A 21616-nucleotide genomic window follows, 5' to 3' on the forward strand; every position below is an offset into this window, starting at 1 on the left:
TACACCTTGTACAAAAATTAATTCAAGACAGATGAAAGACTTAAATGTTAGATCTTAAACCATACAAACCCTAGGAGAAAACCCAGCCAATACCATTGAGGACAAAGGCATGGGCAAGGACCTCATGTCTAAAACGCCAAAAGCAATGGCAACGAAAGCCAACATTGACAAACAGCATCTAATTACACTAAAGACGTTCTGCATAGCTAAAGAAACTCCCATGAGAGTGAACAGGCATCCTGCAGAAAGGGAGAACATTTTTGCAATCTACTCATCTGACAAAAGGCTAATATCCAGAATCTACTAAGACCTCAAACAGAGTTACAAGAAAAACCAAACAAGCCCATCAACAAGTGGGGGAAGGATATGAAGAGACACTTCTCAAAAGAAGACATTTATGCAGCCAACAGACACATGAAAAAATGCTCATCAAAACTGGCCATCAGAGAAATGCAAATCAAATCCGCAATGAGATATCATCTCACACCAGTTAGAATAGCGATCATTAAAAAGTCAGGAAACAACTGGTGCTGGAGAGGTAGTGGACAAATAGGAACACTTTTACACTGTTGGTGGGACTGTAAACTAGTTCAACGGTAGTGGAAGATAGTGTGGCGAATCCTCAAGGATCTCGAAATAGAAATACCGTTTGACCCAGCCATCCCATTGCTGGGTATATATACCCATAGGATTAGAAATCATGCTGCTAAAAGGACACACGCAGACGTATGTTTATTGCGGCACCATTCACAGTAGCAAAGACTTGGAACCAACCCAGATGTCCATCAATGATAGACTGGATTAAGAAAATGTGGCACAAATACACCATGGAATACTATGCAGCCATGAAAAAGCATGAGTTCATCCCCTTTGGAGGGACACGGATGAAGATGGAAACCATCATTCTTAGCAAACTATCGCAAGGACAAAAAAAGCAAACACCGCATGTTCTCATTCATAGGTGGGAATTGAAGTATGAGAACGCTTGGACACAGAAAGGGGAACATCACACACCGGGGCCTGTCATGGGCGGGGGGAGGGGGAGGGATAGCATTAAGAGATATACCTAATGTAAATGACTAGTGAATGGGTGCAACACACCAACCAGGTGAATCTTGGAAGGCAAAAGCTACTGAATTTAGCGAATTTGTGGAGGCATTCCCAGAAATCAGCCAGGTGAAGTATCACACAACCGAAGACTGCACAACTCCTGTAAGGCAGCACGATGCGGCAAACCCAGACGGCCACTCTTCTCACCCCTCCTCCGTTGGCTGTTCTGGGTAACGAGGTTCAAAAGTCACCTAGGCAACTGCCAAAATAGCTGAAATGGAGTAAGGGCTTCAGGCTGGTGACTAGCAGAGGTCCACCTGACCCCCGTAAGCTGCTGAACAAGAAGGGCTGCCAGAAATGTCCCCCTAGGGAATTTGGTGGAGACGAAGACCCGCTCACTGGACAAGGGTTCCTCCCAGGAGACGCCCGAGCGGAAGAAACGGGCTGTGAGCCACGCCCTTTCACCCTCCGCTACCCCGCCCTGGGCTGGTGAAGGTGCGCGTAAGGATGAGGACTACTGAGCCCTGAAGAAATAAATCCTTCCCCTTTGACCCCAAGGAGGATTGCCTGTGAGGATCTTCAACGAGTCTACCCGTGTCTAGACACGGGAGCAGGTCTGTCCGGCACAGCACCTCCCTCAAGGAGGAGAAGAGTGAGGAGAAAGGAAACTCAAGTCTGACCATTCTGTCCTGGGAGAGAAGAGGAGGATCTCATCTCTCATCTGTCCAAGCAAGGCAAGGAGACTTTCTCTCATCTTTCCAAGCAAGGCAAGGAGACTTTGTATAATTAGGAAACAAAAAGAATTTAGAAGGAATGAAAGCAGCCCGTAAGGTGCATTCCTAAGGACTGCCCATTGAAACTGACACAATTGCCCTTGTTTGATGAGAGGAATGAGCAGAGCACTGAGGTGGTGAACAGGGATCTAGTGAGACTTTCCCAGCATGTTTCTACCAAAGCTTTCTCTAAGCTTCTCGGAACACTCTCCTAATAAGCAGATGTTTGGCCCTTCAGAAAGTCAACAAGCAAAATGCCTTGAGTGTCCCAAAACACTGATGCCATGATGTTGGCTCCTGACTGGCCTCCTTTTCCTTTGACTGGACCACTGCCACCTCTCGGTAGCCGTCGCTTTGATGATGCTTTGCCTTCGAGGTCATATTGGTAAAGCCATGTTCCAACTTCCGGTTACAATTTGTCAGAGGGATGCGTCAGGATCGTGATCCCTCCTGTTTAAAATTTCCACTGATAGCTCTCGTCGTAACTGCAGCTGATCTGGGCACAGTGGTTTTCACAGCCACTGCAGGATTCATCTCCCACATCTTCTCACCTCTTCTTGAAACAAGCTATACATTCGTAAAGAGTTCATTTCTTTGGGGTAGTGTCCTTAGAAGCTTTTGTGAAAACATCAATGATTTCTTCATTCTTCCACCCAAGCTTCACCAGAAATTTGATGTTTGCTCTTGCTGCAATTTTCGTGGAATTCATGTTGCTCTGATAGGAGTCCTTTTCAGTGGATGTCTCATCCTTCTCAGTGCCTCAAACTCGATCTAGTTCAGAAAGGTTATAAGAAGTTCGGACAAGTTTATTTGAGTGCAAACCAGTGGAAACCCATGCATAGTTTCTTCACCATGTGCATTTTCTATGAACCTTTTGAAGAACCCCTGTGTTGAACATTGCCCAAGTCGTGGGAGAGAAGTGGGTGCGGTCCACTTCCTGTCCTCAATTTGCCCGCAGCGGAGGAGTGCAGAGAGCAGGGAAACGCAACCCCAGAGAGATCCTGCCCTGCAGCATGCAGCAGACTGCTGGCCCAGTCCTGGCTCCATGGGGTGCTGTGTGGGCCCAAGCAAGTTGACCAAACTCCCTGACGCTGAAATGAATCCTAGGTGGCCCAATTCCAGTAGCCATTATAGGACTGCCCTGCAGGGACAGTTAATTAACTCAGGAAAAGCAACCTAGCTCCAAGGTTAGCAACCAGGAGTTCCAGTTGATTCCATTAGTGCACCCCTTGAGGCATTCCCAAGCTGGAGTCTGGTGGAAGATGAGGCTCAGTGTGATTGGATGGAAGCACCAACCTATCAAGGAGAAGTCCCACCCACTCTGCCCTGTGCGTCTATAAAGGCGACGGGCGGCGGCCGCGGCACTCATTGAAGCCGCCAGTTGGGAGAGGAGCAGAGCCAGGCCGGTGCTCCCGAAGGCAGCAAGATGTTGCGAGCCACAGCTCCCTGCTGGTTCCCACCTGGATACCCAGAAGCTAAGAAGGTGGCCGAGGAGGCGGCCCTGGAGGCAAGAAGCCGCCAGTTGGGAGCGGAGCAGAGCCAGGCCGGTGCTCCCGAAGGCAGCAAGATGTTGCGAGCCACAGCTCCCTGCTGGTTCCCACCTGGATACCCAGAAGCTAAGAAGGTGGCCGAGGAGGCGGCCCTGGAGGCAAGAAGCCGCCAGTTGGGAGCGGAGCAGAGCCAGGCCGGTGCTCCCGAAGGCAGCAAGATGTTGCGAGCCACAGCTCCCTGCTGGTTCCCACCTGGATACCCAGAAGCTAAGAAGGTGGCCGAGGAGGCGGCCCTCGAGGCTCCAGAATTCCCCCTGCCCTCTCATCAGCCTGCCCAGAGCTTCGGGCTCCGGGTGCCCCAGATGCACAACCAGGCCTCCGCATTTGTGGACATCCAGGCGGAGCCCCAGAACAGGGGTCCGGCGGTGCCCCCAGCGTGTCCCAAGGTGGTGACGGAGGCGTGCTACTTCCCTGCACAGAGGGGATCGGCCTGCTGCTTGCCAGCCGCCCCAAGGCTGACAGAGAGGCCCTCGGGAGTCCGCATCTCAGCCCCCAGGAAGAGGAAGACGATCGCCCAGTCTTCCAGCCCTTGCTTGGTCACAGGTTGCACAGATGCCAAGAGAACCCGCGTGGCCAGCAGCAGCCAACGCTCCAGTGGCTCCAAGGTCGGCAGACAGCCAGGGAAGACGCGCAACAGGTCAGGGATGGCATGCAAGACCACCACCACCATCAGCTCTAAGCGAATCGTCCGTCGTCCATCCTTACCGAGTTTGAAGAAACCTATTGTCCTCCGAAGGTCTGGGTGCCAAGTCCCCACCGTCCTCCGCCGAGGCTATCTCCAACTGTTCACCGAAGAGTGTCTCAAGTTCTGCGCCTCCAAGCAGGAGGCCGAGGAGAAGGCGCTGAACGAGGAGAAGGTGGCCTACGACTGCAGCCCCAACAAGAACAGGTACCTGAACGTGGTCCTGAACACCCTCAAGAGACTGAAGGGCCTGACCCCCAGCTCCATGCCGGGCCTCAGCAGGGCCGCCCTGTACAGCCGCCTCCAGGAGTTCCTGCTCAGCCAGGACCAGCTCGAGGAGAACGGCTACCCCTTCCCGCACCCCGAGCGGCCCGGAGGCGCCGTCCTCTTCACTGGCCAGGGGAAGGGGCCCGGCGACTCCTCCTGCAGGGTCTGCTGCCGTTGTGGCACCGAGTACCTGGTGTCCTCCTCGGGCCGCTGTGTACGCGACCAGTTGTGTTATTATCACTGGGGGCGGGTCCGCTCGAGCCAGGTGGCTGGAGGCCGGGTTAGCCAGTACACCTGCTGTGCAGCTGCTCCTGGCTCTGTGGGCTGCCAGGTGGCAAAGCAGCACGTGCGGGACGGCCGCAAGGACAGCCTCGATGGCTTCGTGGAGACCTTCAAGAAAGAGTTGTCCAGAGACGCTTATCCAGGAATCTACGCCTTGGACTGTGAGATGTGCTACACCACGCATGGCCTAGAGCTGACCCGCGTCACCGTGGTGGACGCCGACATGCGAGTGGTGTACGACACCTTCGTCAAGCCCGACAACGAGATCGTGGACTACAACACCAGGTTTTCCGGAGTCACCGAGGCCGACGTCGCCAAGACGAGCATCACCTTGCCCCAAGTGCAAGCCATCCTGCTGAGCTTTTTCAGCGCCCAAACCATCCTCATCGGGCACAGCCTGGAGAGCGATCTGCTGGCCCTGAAGCTCATCCACAGCACCGTGGTGGACACGGCCGTGCTCTTCCCGCACTACCTGGGTTTCCCCTACAAGCGTTCCCTCAGGAATCTCGCGGCCGACTACCTGGGACAGATCATCCAGGACAGCCAGGACGGCCACAACTCCAGCGAGGACGCAAACGCCTGCCTGCAGCTGGTGATGTGGAAGGTCCGACAGCGCGCCCAGATCCAGCCACGCCACCGGTCCGCCTCTCCCGCCACCCTGGCCTGTCCTTGGCCCCAGGCCCCTTCCACAACCGCCATCAGTCCCGAGAGCTCACCCTGTCCACCTCGCCGCAAGGCCAAAGAAACCGGAGCAGTCGACGGCAGGAGAGGGCAAAAAGCCAAGAGTAACCCCAACCGGCCACTCCCAGTCCCCCGGAATCCCTGCCGCGGACCCTCGGGCCTGTCCCCATCCCTCTGCCCTTCCCAGACCTCTGTCCTTCCACTAATCGCCTCCCGCAGCACCGAGCCGCCACTCCCAGTCCCCCGAGTCCCTGCCGCGCCCCCTCGCGCCTGTCCACATCCCTCTGCCCATCCGAGACCTCTGTCCTTACACCACTAGCCACCCCACGTGGGACTTCCATGGCCTCTGAGTACAAGGCCAGCCCCCCGGCCCACCAGCTTTCTGAATGTGTGCTTACCTGTTTTTCTCGAGAGGCACCACAGTGAGGTGGGTGAAGCACTTAGGCTCTGGAGTTAGATATCTGGGTTCAAGGCCAAATTCCACCACTTACTAGGTTTCTAATATTGCACAGATAATGTCTTTGCGCTTCTACCTTTTGATCTTTAAAGTGTGATCAAAAGAGACTTAGACTCCCACATCATAATCATGGGAAACTTTAACAGCCCTCTGTAAACATTAGACAGACCAACGAGACAGAAATCTAAAAAGGATATCCAGGAATTGAACTCAGCTCTGCACCAAGCGGACCTAGGAGACATCTACAGAACGCTCCACCCCAAATCCACAGAATATACATGCTTCTCAGCACCACATCACACTTATTTCCACATTGACCACATAGTTGGAAGTAAAGCACTCCTCAGTAAATGTAAAATAACAGAAATTACTACAAACGGTCTCTCAGACCACATTGCAATCAAAGTAGACCTCAGGATAAAGAAACTCACTCAAAACCGCTCAACTGCATGGAAACCGGACACCCTGCTCCTTAATGAGTACTGGGTACATAACGAAATGAAGGGAGAAAGAAAGATATTCTCTGAAACCAATGAAAACAAAGGCACAACATACCAGAATCTCTGCGTCACATTTAAAGCAGTGTGTAGAGGGAAATTTATAGCACTAATTGCCCACGAGAGAAAGCAGGAAAAATCAAAAATGCATACCCTAACATCACCATTAAAAGAATGAGAGAAGCAAGAGCAAACACATTCAAAAACTAGCAGAAGGCAAGAAATAACTAAGATCCGAGCAGAACTGATGGAGATAGAGACACAATAAACCCTTCAACAAATCAATGAATCCAGGAGCGGGTTTTTTGCAGTGATCAACAAAATTGATAGAGCACTAGCAAGACTAAGAAAGAAGAAAAGAAAGAAGAATCAAACAGATGCAGTAAAAAATGATAAAGGGGATATCACCACCGATCCCACAGAAATACAAACTACCATCAGACAATACTATCAGCACCTCTAAGCTAATGAACTAGAAAATCTAGAAGAAATGGATAAATTCCTGGACGCATACAACCTCCCCAGAGTAAACCAGGAAGAAGTTGAATGCCTGAGTAGACCACTAACAGGCTCTGAAATTGAGGCAATAATTAACAGCCTATCAAGCAATAAAACTCCAGGACCAGACGGATTCACAGCCGAATTCTACCAGAAGGACAAGGAGGAGCTGGTACCATGCCTTCTGAAACTATTCCAATCAACAGAAAAAGAGGGAATCCTCCCTCACTCATTTCATGAGGCCGGCATCATCCTGATCCCAAAGCCTGAGAGAGACACAACCCAAAAAGAGAATTTTAGGCCTATGTCCCTGAGGAACATCGATGGGAAAATCCTCCATAAAATACTGGAAAACCGAATCCAGCAGCACATCAAAGAGCTTATCCATCATGATGAAGTGGGCTTCATCCCTGACATGCAAGGCTGGTCCAACATATGCAAAACAATAAACATAATCCAGCGTATAATCAGGACCAAAGACAGAAACCACGTGATTATCTCAACAGATGCAGAAAAGGCCTTCGACAAAATTCAACAGCCCTTCATGCCAAAAACTCTCAATAAATTAGGTATTGATGGGACATCTCCCAAAATAATACGGGCTATTTAGGGCAAACCCACAGCCAATATCATACTGAATGGGCAAAAAGTGGAAGCATTCCCTTTGCAAACTGCCACAAGACAGGGATGCCCTCTCTCACCACTCCTATTCAACATAGTGTTGGAACTTCTGCCCAGGGCAATCAGGCAGGAGAAAGAAATAAAGAGAAATCAATTAGGAAAAGAGGAAGTCAAATTGTCCCTGTTTGCAGATGACATGATTGAATATTTAGAAAACCCCATCGTCTCAGTCCAAAATCTCCTTAAGCTGATAAGCAACTTCAGCAAAGTCTCAGGATACAAAATCGAGGTGCAAAAATCACAAGCATTCTTATACACCAATAAGAGGCAAACAGAGAGCCAAATCATGAGTGAGCTCCCATTCACAATTGCTTCAAAGAGAATAAAATGCCTAGGAATCCAACTAACAAGGGATGTGAAGGACCTCTTCAAGGAGAACTACAAAGCATTGCTCCACGAACTAAAAGAGGAGACAAACAAATGGAAGAATATTCCACCATCACGGATTGGAAGAATCAATATCGTGAAAATGGCCATACTGCCCAAGGTAAATTATAGATTCAATGCCATCCCCATCAAACTACCAATGACTTTCTTCACAGAACTGGAAAAAACTGCTTTAAAGCTCATATGGAACCACAAAACGGCCCCCACTGCCAACATAATCCTAAGCCAAAAGAACAAAGATGGAGGCATCAAGCTGTCCGACTTCAAGCTACAGTAGAAGGCTACAGTAACCAAAGAGCATGCTATCGGTTGCCGTTTTGGTTACCGTAGACCAATGGAACAGAATAGAGCCCTCAGAAATAATACGACACATCTACAACCATCTGATCTTTGACAAACCTGACAAAAACAAGAAATGGGGAAAGGATTCCCTATTTAAAAAAATGGTGCTGGGAAAACAGGCTAGCCATATGTCGAAAGCTGAAATCGGATCCCTTCCTTACACCTTGTACAAAAATTAATTCAAGACAGATGAAAGACTTAAATGTTAGATCTTAAACCATACAAACCCTAGGAGAAAACCCAGCCAATACCATTGAGGACAAAGGCATGGGCAAGGACCTCATGTCTAAAACGCCAAAAGCAATGGCAACGAAAGCCAACATTGACAAACAGCATCTAATTACACTAAAGACGTTCTGCATAGCTAAAGAAACTCCCATGAGAGTGAACAGGCATCCTGCAGAAAGGGAGAACATTTTTGCAATCTACTCATCTGACAAAAGGCTAATATCCAGAATCTACTAAGACCTCAAACAGAGTTACAAGAAAAACCAAACAAGCCCATCAACAAGTGGGGGAAGGATATGAAGAGACACTTCTCAAAAGAAGACATTTATGCAGCCAACAGACACATGAAAAAATGCTCATCAAAACTGGCCATCAGAGAAATGCAAATCAAATCCGCAATGAGATATCATCTCACACCAGTTAGAATAGCGATCATTAAAAAGTCAGGAAACAACAGGTGCTGGAGAGGTAGTGGACAAATAGGAACACTTTTACACTGTTGGTGGGACTGTAAACTAGTTCAACGGTAGTGGAAGATAGTGTGGCGAATCCTCAAGGATCTCGAAATAGAAATACCGTTTGACCCAGCCATCCCATTGCTGGGTATATATACCCATAGGATTAGAAATCATGCTGCTAAAAGGACACACGCAGACGTATGTTTATTGCGGCACCATTCACAGTAGCAAAGACTTGGAACCAACCCAGATGTCCATCAATGATAGACTGGATTAAGAAAATGTGGCACAAATACACCATGGAATACTATGCAGCCATGAAAAAGCATGAGTTCATCCCCTTTGGAGGGACACGGATGAAGCTGGAAACCATCATTCTTAGCAAACTATCGCAAGGACAAAAAAAGCAAACACCGCATGTTCTCATTCATAGGTGGGAATTGAAGTATGAGAACGCTTGGACACAGAAAGGGGAACATCACACACCGGGGCCTGTCATGGGCGGGGGGAGGGGGAGGGATAGCATTAAGAGATATACCTAATGTAAATGACTAGTGAATGGGTGCAACACACCAACCAGGTGAATCTTGGAAGGCAAAAGCTACTGAATTTAGCGAATTTGTGGAGGCATTCCCAGAAATCAGCCAGGTGAAGTATCACACAACCGAAGACTGCACAACTCCTGTAAGGCAGCACGATGCGGCAAACCCAGACGGCCACTCTTCTCACCCCTCCTCCGTTGGCTGTTCTGGGTAACGAGGTTCAAAAGTCACCTAGGCAACTGCCAAAATAGCTGAAATGGAGTAAGGGCTTCAGGCTGGTGACTAGCAGAGGTCCACCTGACCCCCGTAAGCTGCTGAACAAGAAGGGCTGCCAGAAATGTCCCCCTAGGGAATTTGGTGGAGACGAAGACCCGCTCACTGGACAAGGGTTCCTCCCAGGAGACGCCCGAGCGGAAGAAACGGGCTGTGAGCCACGCCCTTTCACCCTCCGCTACCCCGCCCTGGGCTGGTGAAGGTGCGCGTAAGGATGAGGACTACTGAGCCCTGAAGAAATAAATCCTTCCCCTTTGACCCCAAGGAGGATTGCCTGTGAGGATCTTCAACGAGTCTACCCGTGTCTAGACACGGGAGCAGGTCTGTCCGGCACAGCACCTCCCTCAAGGAGGAGAAGAGTGAGGAGAAAGGAAACTCAAGTCTGACCATTCTGTCCTGGGAGAGAAGAGGAGGATCTCATCTCTCCTCTGTCCAAGCAAGGCAAGGAGACTTTCTCTCATCTTTCCAAGCAAGGCAAGGAGACTTTTTATAATTAGGAAACAAAAAGAATTTAGAAGGAATGAAAGCAGCCCGTAAGGTGCATTCCTAAGGACTGCCCATTGAAACTGACACAATTGCCCTTGTTTGATGAGAGGAAGGAGCAGAGCACTGAGGTGGTGAACAGGGATCTAGTGAGACTTTCCCAGCATGTTTCTACCAAAGCTTTCTCTAAGCTTCTCGGAACACTCTCCTAATAAGCAGATGTTTGGCCCTTCAGAAAGTCAACAAGCAAAATGCCTTGAGTGTCCCAAAACACTGATGCCATGATGTTGGCTCCTGACTGGCCTCCTTTTCCTTTGACTGGACCACTGCCACCTCTCGGTAGCCATCGCGTTGATGATGCTTTGCCTTCGAGGTCATATTGGTAAAGCCATGTTCCAACTTCCGGTTACAATTTGTCAGAGGGATGCGTCAGGATCGTGATCCCTCCTGTTTAAAATTTCCACTGATAGCTCTCGTCGTAACTGCAGCTGATCTGGGCACAGTGGTTTTCACAGCCACTGCAGGATTCATCTCCCACATCTTCTCACCTCTTCTTGAAACAAGCTATACATTCGTAAAGAGTTCATTTCTTTGGGGTAGTGTCCTTAGAAGCTTTTGTGGAAACATCTATGATTTCTTCATTCTTCCACCCAAGCTTCACCAGAAATTTGATGTTTGCTCTTGCTGCAATTTTCGTGGAATTCATGTTGCTCTGATAGGAGTCCTTTTCAGTGGATGTCTCATCCTTCTCAGTGCCTCAAACTCGATCTAGTTCAGAAAGGTTATAAGAAGTTCGGACAAGTTTATTTGAGTGCAAACCAGTGGAAACCCATGCATAGTTTCTTCACCATGTGCATTTTCTATGAACCTTTTGAAGAACCCCTGTGTTGAACATTGCCCAAGTCGTGGGAGAGAAGTGGGTGCGGTCCACTTCCTGTCCTCAATTTGCCCGCAGCGGAGGAGTGCACAGAACAGGGAAACGCAACCCCAGAGAGACCCTGCCCTGCAGCATGCAGCAGACTGCTGGCCCAGTCCTGGCTCCATGGGGTGCTGTGTGGGCCCAAGCAAGTTGACCAAACTCCCTGAACCTTAATTGAATCCTAGGTGGCCCAATTCCAGTAGCCATTATAGGACTGCCCTGCAGGGACAGTTAATTAACTCAGGAAAAGCAACCTAGCTCCAAGGTTAGCAACCAGGAGTTCCAGTTGATTCCATTAGTGCACCCCTCGAGGCATTCCCAAGCTGGAGTCTGGTGGAAGATGAGGCTCAGTGTGATTGGATGGAAGCAGCAACCTATCAAGGAGAAGTCCCACCCACTCTGCCCTGTGCGTCTATAAAGGCGACGGGTGGCGGCCGCGGCACTCATTGAAGCCGCCAGTTGGGAGAGGAGCAGAGCCAGGCCGGTGCTCCCGAAGGCAGCAAGATGTTGCGAGCCACAGCTCCCTGCTGGTTCCCACCTGGATACCCAGAAGCTAAGAAGGTGGCCGAGGAGGCGGCCCTGGAGGCAAGAAGCCGCCAGTTGGGAGCGGAGCAGAGCCAGGCCGGTGCTCCCGAAGGCAGCAAGATGTTGCGAGCCACAGCTCCCTGCTGGTTCCCACCTGGATACCCAGAAGCTAAGAAGGTGGCCGAGGAGGCGGCCCTCGAGGCTCCAGAATTCCCCCTGCCCTCTCATCAGCCTGCCCAGAGCTTCGGGCTCCGGGTGCCCCAGATGCACAACCAGGCCTCCGCATTTGTGGACATCCAGGCGGAGCCCCAGAACAGGGGTCCGGCGGTGCCCCCAGCGTGTCCCAAGGTGGTGACGGAGGCGTGCTACTTCCCTGCACAGAGGGGATCGGCCTGCTGCTTGCCAGCCGCCCCAAGGCTGACAGAGAGGCCCTCGGGAGTCCGCATCTCAGCCCCCAGGAAGAGGAAGACGATCGCCCAGTCTTCCAGCCCTTGCTTGGTCACAGGTTGCACAGATGCCAAGAGAACCCGCGTGGCCAGCAGCAGCCAACGCTCCAGTGGCTCCAAGGTCGGCAGACAGCCAGGGAAGATGCGCAACAGGTCAGGGATGGCATGCAAGACCACCACCACCATCAGCTCTAAGCGAATCGTCCGTCGTCCATCCTTACCGAGTTTGAAGAAACCTATTGTCCTCCGAAGGTCTGGGTGCCAAGTCCCCACCGTCCTCCGCCGAGGCTATCTCCAACTGTTCACCGAAGAGTGTCTCAAGTTCTGCGCCTCCAAGCAGGAGGCCGAGGAGAAGGCGCTGAACGAGGAGAAGGTGGCCTACGACTGCAGCCCCAACAAGAACAGGTACCTGAACGTGGTCCTGAACACCCTCAAGAGACTGAAGGGCCTGACCCCCAGCTCCATGCCGGGCCTCAGCAGGGCCGCCCTGTACAGCCGCCTCCAGGAGTTCCTGCTCAGCCAGGACCAGCTCGAGGAGAACGGCTACCCCTTCCCGCACCCTGAGCGGCCCGGAGGCGCCGTCCTCTTCACTGGCCAGGGGAAGGGGCCCGGCGACTCCTCCTGCAGGGTCTGCTGCCGTTGTGGCACCGAGTACCTGGTGTCCTCCTCGGGCCGCTGTGTACGCGACCAGTTGTGTTATTATCACTGGGGGCGGGTCCGCTCGAGCCAGGTGGCTGGAGGCCGGGTTAGCCAGTACACCTGCTGTGCAGCTGCTCCTGGCTCTGTGGGCTGCCAGGTGGCAAAGCAGCACGTGCGGGACGGCCGCAAGGACAGCCTCGATGGCTTCGTGGAGACCTTCAAGAAAGAGTTGTCCAGAGACGCTTATCCAGGAATCTACGCCTTGGACTGTGAGATGTGCTACACCACGCATGGCCTAGAGCTGACCCGCGTCACCGTGGTGGACGCCGACATGCGAGTGGTGTATGACACCTTCGTCAAGCCCGACAACGAGATCGTGGACTACAACACCAGGTTTTCCGGAGTCACCGAGGCCGACGTCGCCAAGACGAGCATCACCTTGCCCCAAGTGCAAGCCATCCTGCTGAGCTTTTTCAGCGCCCAAACCATCCTCATCGGGCACAGCCTGGAGAGCGATCTGCTGGCCCTGAAGCTCATCCACAGCACCGTGGTGGACACGGCCGTGCTCTTCCCGCACTACCTGGGTTTCCCCTACAAGCGTTCCCTCAGGAATCTCGCGGCCGACTACCTGGGACAGATCATCCAGGACAGCCAGGACGGCCACAACTCCAGCGAGGACGCAAACGCCTGCCTGCAGCTGGTGATGTGGAAGGTCCGACAGCGCGCCCAGATCCAGCCACGCCACCGGTCCGCCTCTCCCGCCGCCCTGGCCTGTCCTTGGCCCCAGGCCCCTTCCACAACCGCCATCAGTCCCGAGAGCTCACCCTGTCCACCTCGCCGCAAGGCCAAAGAAACCGGAGCAGTCGACGGCAGGAGAGGGCAAAAAGCCAAGAGTAACCCCAACCGGCCACTCCCAGTCCCCCGGAATCCCTGCCGCGGACCCTCGGGCCTGTCCCCATCCCTCTGCCCTTCCCAGACCTCTGTCCTTCCACTAATCGCCTCCCGCAGCACCGAGCCGCCACTCCCAGTCCCCCGAGTCCCTGCCGCGCCCCCTCGCGCCTGTCCACATCCCTCTGCCCATCCGAGACCTCTGTCCTTACACCACTAGCCACCCCACGTGGGACTTCCATGGCCTCTGAGTACAAGGCCAGCCCCCCGGCCCACCAGCTTTCTGAATGTGTGCTTACCTGTTTTTCTCGAGAGGCACCACAGTGAGGTGGGTGAAGCACTTAGGCTCTGGAGTTAGATATCTGGGTTCAAGGCCAAATTCCACCACTTACTAGGTTTCTAATATTGCACAGATAATGTCTTTGCGCTTCTACCTTTTGATCTTTAAAGTGTGATCAAAAGAGACTTAGACTCCCACATCATAATCATGGGAAACTTTAACAGCCCTCTGTAAACATTAGACAGACCATCGAGACAGAAATCTAAAAAGGATATCCAGGAATTGAACTCAGCTCTGCACCAAGCGGACCTAGGAGACATCTACAGAACGCTCCACACCAAATCGACAGAATATACATGCTTCTCAGCACCACATCACACTTATTTCCACATTGACCACATAGTTGGAAGTAAAGCACTCCTCAGTAAATGTAAAATAACAGAAATTACTACAAACGGTCTCTCAGACCACATTGCAATCAAAGTAGACCTCAGGATAAAGAAACTCACTCAAAACCGCTCAACTGCATGGAAACCGGACACCCTGCTCCTTAATGAGTACTGGGTACATAACGAAATGAAGGGAAAAAGAAAGATATTCTCTGAAACCAATGAAAACAAAGGCACAACATACCAGAATCTCTGCGTCACATTTAAAGCAGTGTGTAGAGGGAAATTTATAGCACTAATTGCCCACGAGAGAAAGCAGGAAAAATCAAAAATGCATACCCTAACATCACCATTAAAAGAATGAGAGAAGCAAGAGCAAACACATTCAAAAACTAGCAGAAGGCAAGAAATAACTAAGATCCGAGCAGAACTGATGGAGATAGAGACACAATAAACCCTTCAACAAATCAATGAATCCAGGAGCGGGTTTTTTGCAGTGATCAACAAAATTGATAGAGCACTAGCAAGACTAAGAAAGAAGAAAAGAAAGAAGAATCAAACAGATGCAGTAAAAAATGATAAAGGGGATATCACCACCGATCCCACAGAAATACAAACTACCATCAGACAATACTATCAGCACCTCTAAGCTAATGAACTAGAAAATCTAGAAGAAATGGATAAATTCCTGGACGCATACAACCTCCCCAGAGTAAACCAGGAAGAAGTTGAATGCCTGAGTAGACCACTAACAGGCTCTGAAATTGAGGCAATAATTAACAGCCTATCAAGCAATAAAACTCCAGGACCAGACGGATTCACAGCCGAATTCTACCAGAAGGACAAGGAGGAGCTGGTACCATGCCTTCTGAAACTATTCCAATCAACAGAAAAAGAGGGAATCCTCCCTCACTCATTTCATGAGGCCGGCATCATCCTGATCCCAAAGCCTGAGAGAGACACAACCCAAAAAGAGAATTTTAGGCCTATGTCCCTGAGGAACATCGATGGGAAAATCCTCCATAAAATACTGGAAAACCGAATCCAGCAGCACATCAAAGAGCTTATCCATCATGATGAAGTGGGCTTCATCCCTGACATGCAAGGCTGGTCCAACATATGCAAAACAATAAACATAATCCAGCGTATAATCAGGACCAAAGACAGAAACCACGTGATTATCTCAACAGATGCAGAAAAGGCCTTCGACAAAATTCAACAGCCCTTCATGCCAAAAACTCTCAATAAATTAGGTATTGATGGGACATCTCCCAAAATAATACGGGCTATTTAGGGCAAACCCACAGCCAATATCATACTGAATGGGCAAAAAGTGGAAGCATTCCCTTTGCAAACTGCCACAAGACAGGGATGCCCTCTCTCACCACTCCTATTCAACATAGTGTTGGAACTTCTGCCCAGGGCAATCAGGCAGGAGAAAGAAATAAAGAGAAATCAATTAGGAAAAGAGGAAGTCAAATTGTCCCTGTTTGCAGATGACATGATTGAATATTTAGAAAACCCCATCGTCTCAGCCCAAAATCTCCTTAAGCTGATAAGCAACTTCAGCAAAGTCTCAGGATACAAAATCGAGGTGCAAAAATCACAAGCATTCTTATACACCAATAAGAGGCAAACAGAGAGCCAAATCATGAGTGAGCTCCCATTCACAATTGCTTCAAAGAGAATAAAATGCCTAGGAATCCAACTAACAAGGGATGTGAAGGACCTCTTCAAGGAGAACTACAAAGCATTGCTCCACGAACTAAAAGAGGAGACAAACAAATGGAAGAATATTCCACCATCACGGATTGGAAGAATCAATATCGTGAAAATGGCCATACTGCCCAAGGTAAATTATAGATTCAATGCCATCCCCATCAAACTACCAATGACTTTCTTCACAGAACTGGAAAAAACTGCTTTAAAGCTCATATGGAACCACAAAACGGCCCCCACTACCAACATAATCCTAAGCCAAAAGAACAAAGATGGAGGCATCAAGCTGTCCGACTTCAAGCTACAGTAGAAGGCTACAGTAACCAAAGAGCATGCTATCGGTTGCCGTTTTGGTTACCGTAGACCAATGGAACAGAATAGAGCCCTCAGAAATAATACGACACATCTACAACCATCTGATCTTTGACAAACCTGACAAAAACAAGAAATGGGGAAAGGATTCCCTATTTAAAAAAATGGTGCTGGGAAAACAGGCTAGCCATATATCGAAAGCTGAAATCGGATCCCTTCCTTACACCTTGTACAAAAATTAATTCAAGACAGATGAAAGACTTAAATGTTAGATCTTAAACCATACAAACCCTAGGAGAAAACCCAGCCAATACCATTGAGGACAAAGGCATGGGCAAGGACCTCATGTCTAAAACGCCAAAAGCAATGGCAACGAAAGCCAACATTGACAAACAGCATCTAATTACACTAAAGACGTTCTGCATAGCTAAAGAAACTCCCATGAGAGTGAACAGGCATCCTGCAGAAAGGGAGAACATTTTTGCAATCTACTCATCTGACAAAAGGCTAATATCCAGAATCTACTAAGACCTCAAACAGAGTTACAAGAAAAACCAAACAAGCCCATCAACAAGTGGGGGAAGGATATGAAGAGACACTTCTCAAAAGAAGACATTTATGCAGCCAACAGACACATGAAAAAATGCTCATCAAAACTGGCCATCAGAGAAATGCAAATCAAATCCGCAATGAGATATCATCTCACACCAGTTAGAATAGCGATCATTAAAAAGTCAGGAAACAACTGGTGCTGGAGAGGTAGTGGACAAATAGGAACACTTTTACACTGTTGGTGGGACTGTAAACTAGTTCAACGGTAGTGGAAGATAGTGTGGCGAATCCTCAAGGATCTCGAAATAGAAATACCGTTTGACCCAGCCATCCCATTGCTGGGTATATATACCCATAGGATTAGAAATCATGCTGCTAAAAGGACACACGCAGAAGTATGTTTATTGCGGCACCATTCACAGTAGCAAAGACTTGGAACCAACCCAGATGTCCATCAATGATAGACTGGATTAAGAAAATGTGGCACAAATACACCATGGAATACTATGCAGCCATGAAAAAGCATGAGTTCATCCCCTTTGGAGGGACACGGATGAAGATGGAAACCATCATTCTTAGCAAACTATCGCAAGGACAAAAAAAGCAAACACCGCATGTTCTCATTCATAGGTGGGAATTGAAGTATGAGAACGCTTGGACATAGAAATGGGAACAACATACAACCTGGACGCATACAACCTCCCCAGAGTAAACCAGGAAGAAGTTGAATGCCTGAGTAGACCACTAACAGGCTCTGAAATTGAGGCAATAATTAACAGCCTATCAAGCAATAAAACTCCAGGACCAGACGGATTCACAGCCGAATTCTACCAGAAGGACAAGGAGGAGCTGGTACCATGCCTTCTGAAACTCTTCCAATCAACAGAAAAAGAGGGAATCCTCCCTCACTCATTTCATGAGGCCGGCATCATCCTGATCCCAAAGCCTGAGAGAGACACAACCCAAAAAGAGAATTTTAGGCCTATGTCCCTGAGGAACATCGATGGGAAAATCCTCCATAAAATACTGGAAAACCGAATCCAGCAGCACATCAAAGAGCTTATCCATCATGATGAAGTGGGCTTCATCCCTGACATGCAAGGCCGGTCCAACATATGCAAAACAATAAACATAATCCAGCATATAATCAGAACCAAAGACAGAAACCGCGTGATTATCTCAACAATGCCTTCGACAAAATTCAACAGACCTTCATGCCAAAAACTCTCAATAAATTAGGTATTGATGGGACATCTCTCAAAATAATACGGGCTATTTAGGGCAAACACACAGCCAATATCATACTGAATGGGCAAAAAGTGGAAGCATTCCCTTTGCAAACTGCCACAAGACAGGGATGCCCTCTCTCACCACTCCTATTCAACATAGTGATGGAACTTCTGCCCAGGGCAATCAGGCAGGAGAAAGAAATAAAGAGAAATCAATTAGGAAAAGAGGAAGTCAAATTGTCCCTGTTTGCAGATGACATGATTGAATATTTAGAAAACCCCATCGTCTCAGCCCAAAATCTCCTTAAGCTGATAAGCAACTTCAGCAAAGTCTCAGGATACAAAATCGAGGTGCAAAAATCACAAGCATTCTTATACACCAATAAGAGGCAAACAGAGAGCCAAATCATGAGTGAGCTCCCATTCACAATTGCTTCAAAGAGAATAAAATGCCTAGGAATCCAACTAACAAGGGAGGTGAAGGAACTCTTCAAGGAGAACTACAAAGCATTGCTCCACGAACTAAAAGAGGAGACAAACAAATGGAAGAATATTCCACCATCACGGATTGGAAGAATCAATATCGTGAAAATGGCCATACTGCCCAAGGTAAATTATAGATTCAATGCCATCCCCATTAAACTACCAATGACTTTCTTCACAGAACTGGAAAAAACTTCTTTAAAACTCATATGGAACCACAAAACGGCCCCACTGCCAACATAATCCTAAGCCAAAAGAACAAAGATGGAGGCATCAAGCTGTCCGACTTCAAGCTACAGTTGAAGGCGACAGTAACAAAAGAGCATGCTATCGGTTGCCGTTTTGGTTACCGTAGACCAATGGAACAGAATAGAGCCCTCAGAAATAATACGACACATCTACAACCATCTGATCTTTGACAAACCTGACAAAAACAAGAAATGGGGAAAGGATTCCCTATTTAAAAAATGGTGCTGGGAAAACAGGCTAGCCATATGTCGAAAGCTGAAATCGGATCCCTTCCTTACACCTTGTACAAAAATTAATTCAAGACAGATGAAAGACTTAAATGTTAGATCTTAAACCATACAAGCCCTAGGAGAAAACCCAGCCAATACCATTGAGGACACAGGCATGGCCAAGGACCTCATGTCTAAAACGCCAAAAGCAATGGCAACAAAAGCCAACATTGACAAACAGCACCTAATTACACTAAAGACGTTCAGCATAGCTAAAGAAACTCCCATGAGAGTGAACAGGCATCCTGCAGAAAGGGAGAACATTTTTGCAATCTACTCATCTGACAAAAGGCTAATATCCAGAATCTACTAAGACCTCAAACAGAGTTACAAGAAAAACCAAAAAAGCCCATCAACAAGTGGGGGAAGGATATGAAGAGACACTTCTCAAAAGAAGACATTTATGCAGCCAACAGACACATGAAAAAATGCTCATCAACACTGACCATCAGAGAAATGCAAATCAAATCCGCAATGAGATATCATCTCACACCAGTTAGAATAGCGATCATTAAAAAGTCAGGAAACAACAGGTGCTGGAGAGGTAGTGGACAAATAGGAACACTTTTACACTGTTGGTGGGACTGTAAACTAGTTCAACGGTAGTGGAAGATAGTGTGGCAAATCTTCAAGGATCTCGAAATAGAAATACCATTTGACCCAGCCATCCCATGGCTGGGTATATATACCAATAGGATTAGAAATCATGCTGCTAAAAGGACACACGCAGACGTATGTTTATTGCGGCACCATTCACAGTAGCAAAGACTTGGAACCAACCCAGATGTCCATCAATGATAGACTGGATTAAGAAAATGTGGCACAAATACACCATGGAATACTATGCAGCCATGAAAAAGCATGAGTTCATGCCCTTTGGAGGGACACGGATGAAGCTGGAAACCATCACTCTTAGCAAACTATCGCAAGGACAAAAAAAGCAAACACCGCATGTTCTCATTCATAGGTGGGAATTGAAGTATGAGAACGCTTGGACACAGAAAGGGGAACATCACACACCGGGGCCTGTCATGGGCGGGGGGAGGGGGAGGGATAGCATTAAGAGATATACCTAATGTAAATGACTAGTGAATGGGTGCAACACACCAACCAGGTGAATCTTGGAAGGCAAAAGCTACTGAATTTAGCGAATTTGTGGAGGCATTCCCAGAAATCAGCCAGGTGAAGTATCACACAACCGAAGACTGCACAACTCCTCTAAGGCAGCAGGATGCGGCAAACCCAGACGGCCACTCTTCTCACCCCTCCTCCGTTGGCTGTTCTGGGTAATGAGGTTCAAAAGTCACCTAGGCAACTGCAAAAATAGCTGAAATGGAGAAAGGGCTCCAGGCTGGTGACTAGCAGAGGTCCACCTGACCCCCGTAAGCTGCTGAACAAGAAGGGCTGCCAGAAATGTCCCCCTAGGGAATTTGGTGGAGACGAAGACCCGCTCACTGGACAAGGGTTCCTCCCAGGAGACGCCCGAGCGGAAGAAACGGGCTGTGAGCCACGCCCTTTCACCCTCCGCTACCCCGCCCTGGGCTGGTGAAGGTGCGCGTAAGGATGAGGACTACTGAGCCCTGAAGAAATAAATCCTTCCCCTTTGACCCCAAGGAGGATTGCCTGTGAGGATCTTCAACGAGTCTACCCGTGTCTAGACACGGGAGCAGGTCTGTCCGGCACAGCACCTCCCTCAAGGAGGAGAAGAGTGAGGAGAAAGGAAACTCAAGTCTGACCATTCTGTCCTGGGAGAGAAGAGGAGGATCTCATCTCTCCTCTGTCCAAGCAAGGCAAGGAGACTTTCTCTCATCTTTCCAAGCAAGGCAAGGAGACTTTTTATAATTAGGAAACAAAAAGAATTTAGAAGGAATGAAAGCAGCCCGTAAGGTGCATTCCTAAGGACTGCCCATTGAAACTGACAAAATTGCCCTTGTTTGATGAGAGGAAGGAGCAGAGCACTGAGGTGGTGAACAGGGATCTAGTGAGACTTTCCCAGCATGTTTCTACCAAAGCTTTCTCTAAGCTTCTCGGAACACTCTCCTAATAAGCAGATGTTTGGCCCTTCAGAAAGTCAACAAGCAAAATGCCTTGAGTGTCCCAAAACACTGATGCCATGATGTTGGCTCCTGACTGGCCTCCTTTTCCTTTGACTGGACCACTGCCACCTCTCGGTAGCCGTCGCTTTGATGATGCTTTGCCTTCGAGGTCATATTGGTAAAGCCATGTTCCAACTTCCGGTTACAATTTGTCAGAGGGATGCGTCAGGATCGTGATCCCTCCTGTTTAAAATTTCCACTGATAGCTCTCGTCGTAACTGCAGCTGATCTGGGCACAGTGGTTTTCACAGCCACTGCAGGATTCATCTCCCACATCTTCTCACCTCTTCTTGAAACAAGCTATACATTCGTAAAGAGTTCATTTCTTTGGGGTAGTGTCCTTAGAAGCTTTTGTGAAAACATCAATGATTTCTTCATTCTTCCACCCAAGCTTCACCAGAAATTTGATGTTTGCTCTTGCTGCAATTTTCGTGGAATTCATGTTGCTCTGATAGGAGTCCTTTTCAGTGGATGTCTCATCCTTCTCAGT

This window comes from Pan paniscus, chromosome 7 (genome assembly GCF_029289425.2).
Source record: "Pan paniscus chromosome 7, NHGRI_mPanPan1-v2.0_pri, whole genome shotgun sequence".
Classification (NCBI taxonomy): Eukaryota; Metazoa; Chordata; class Mammalia; order Primates; family Hominidae; genus Pan; species Pan paniscus.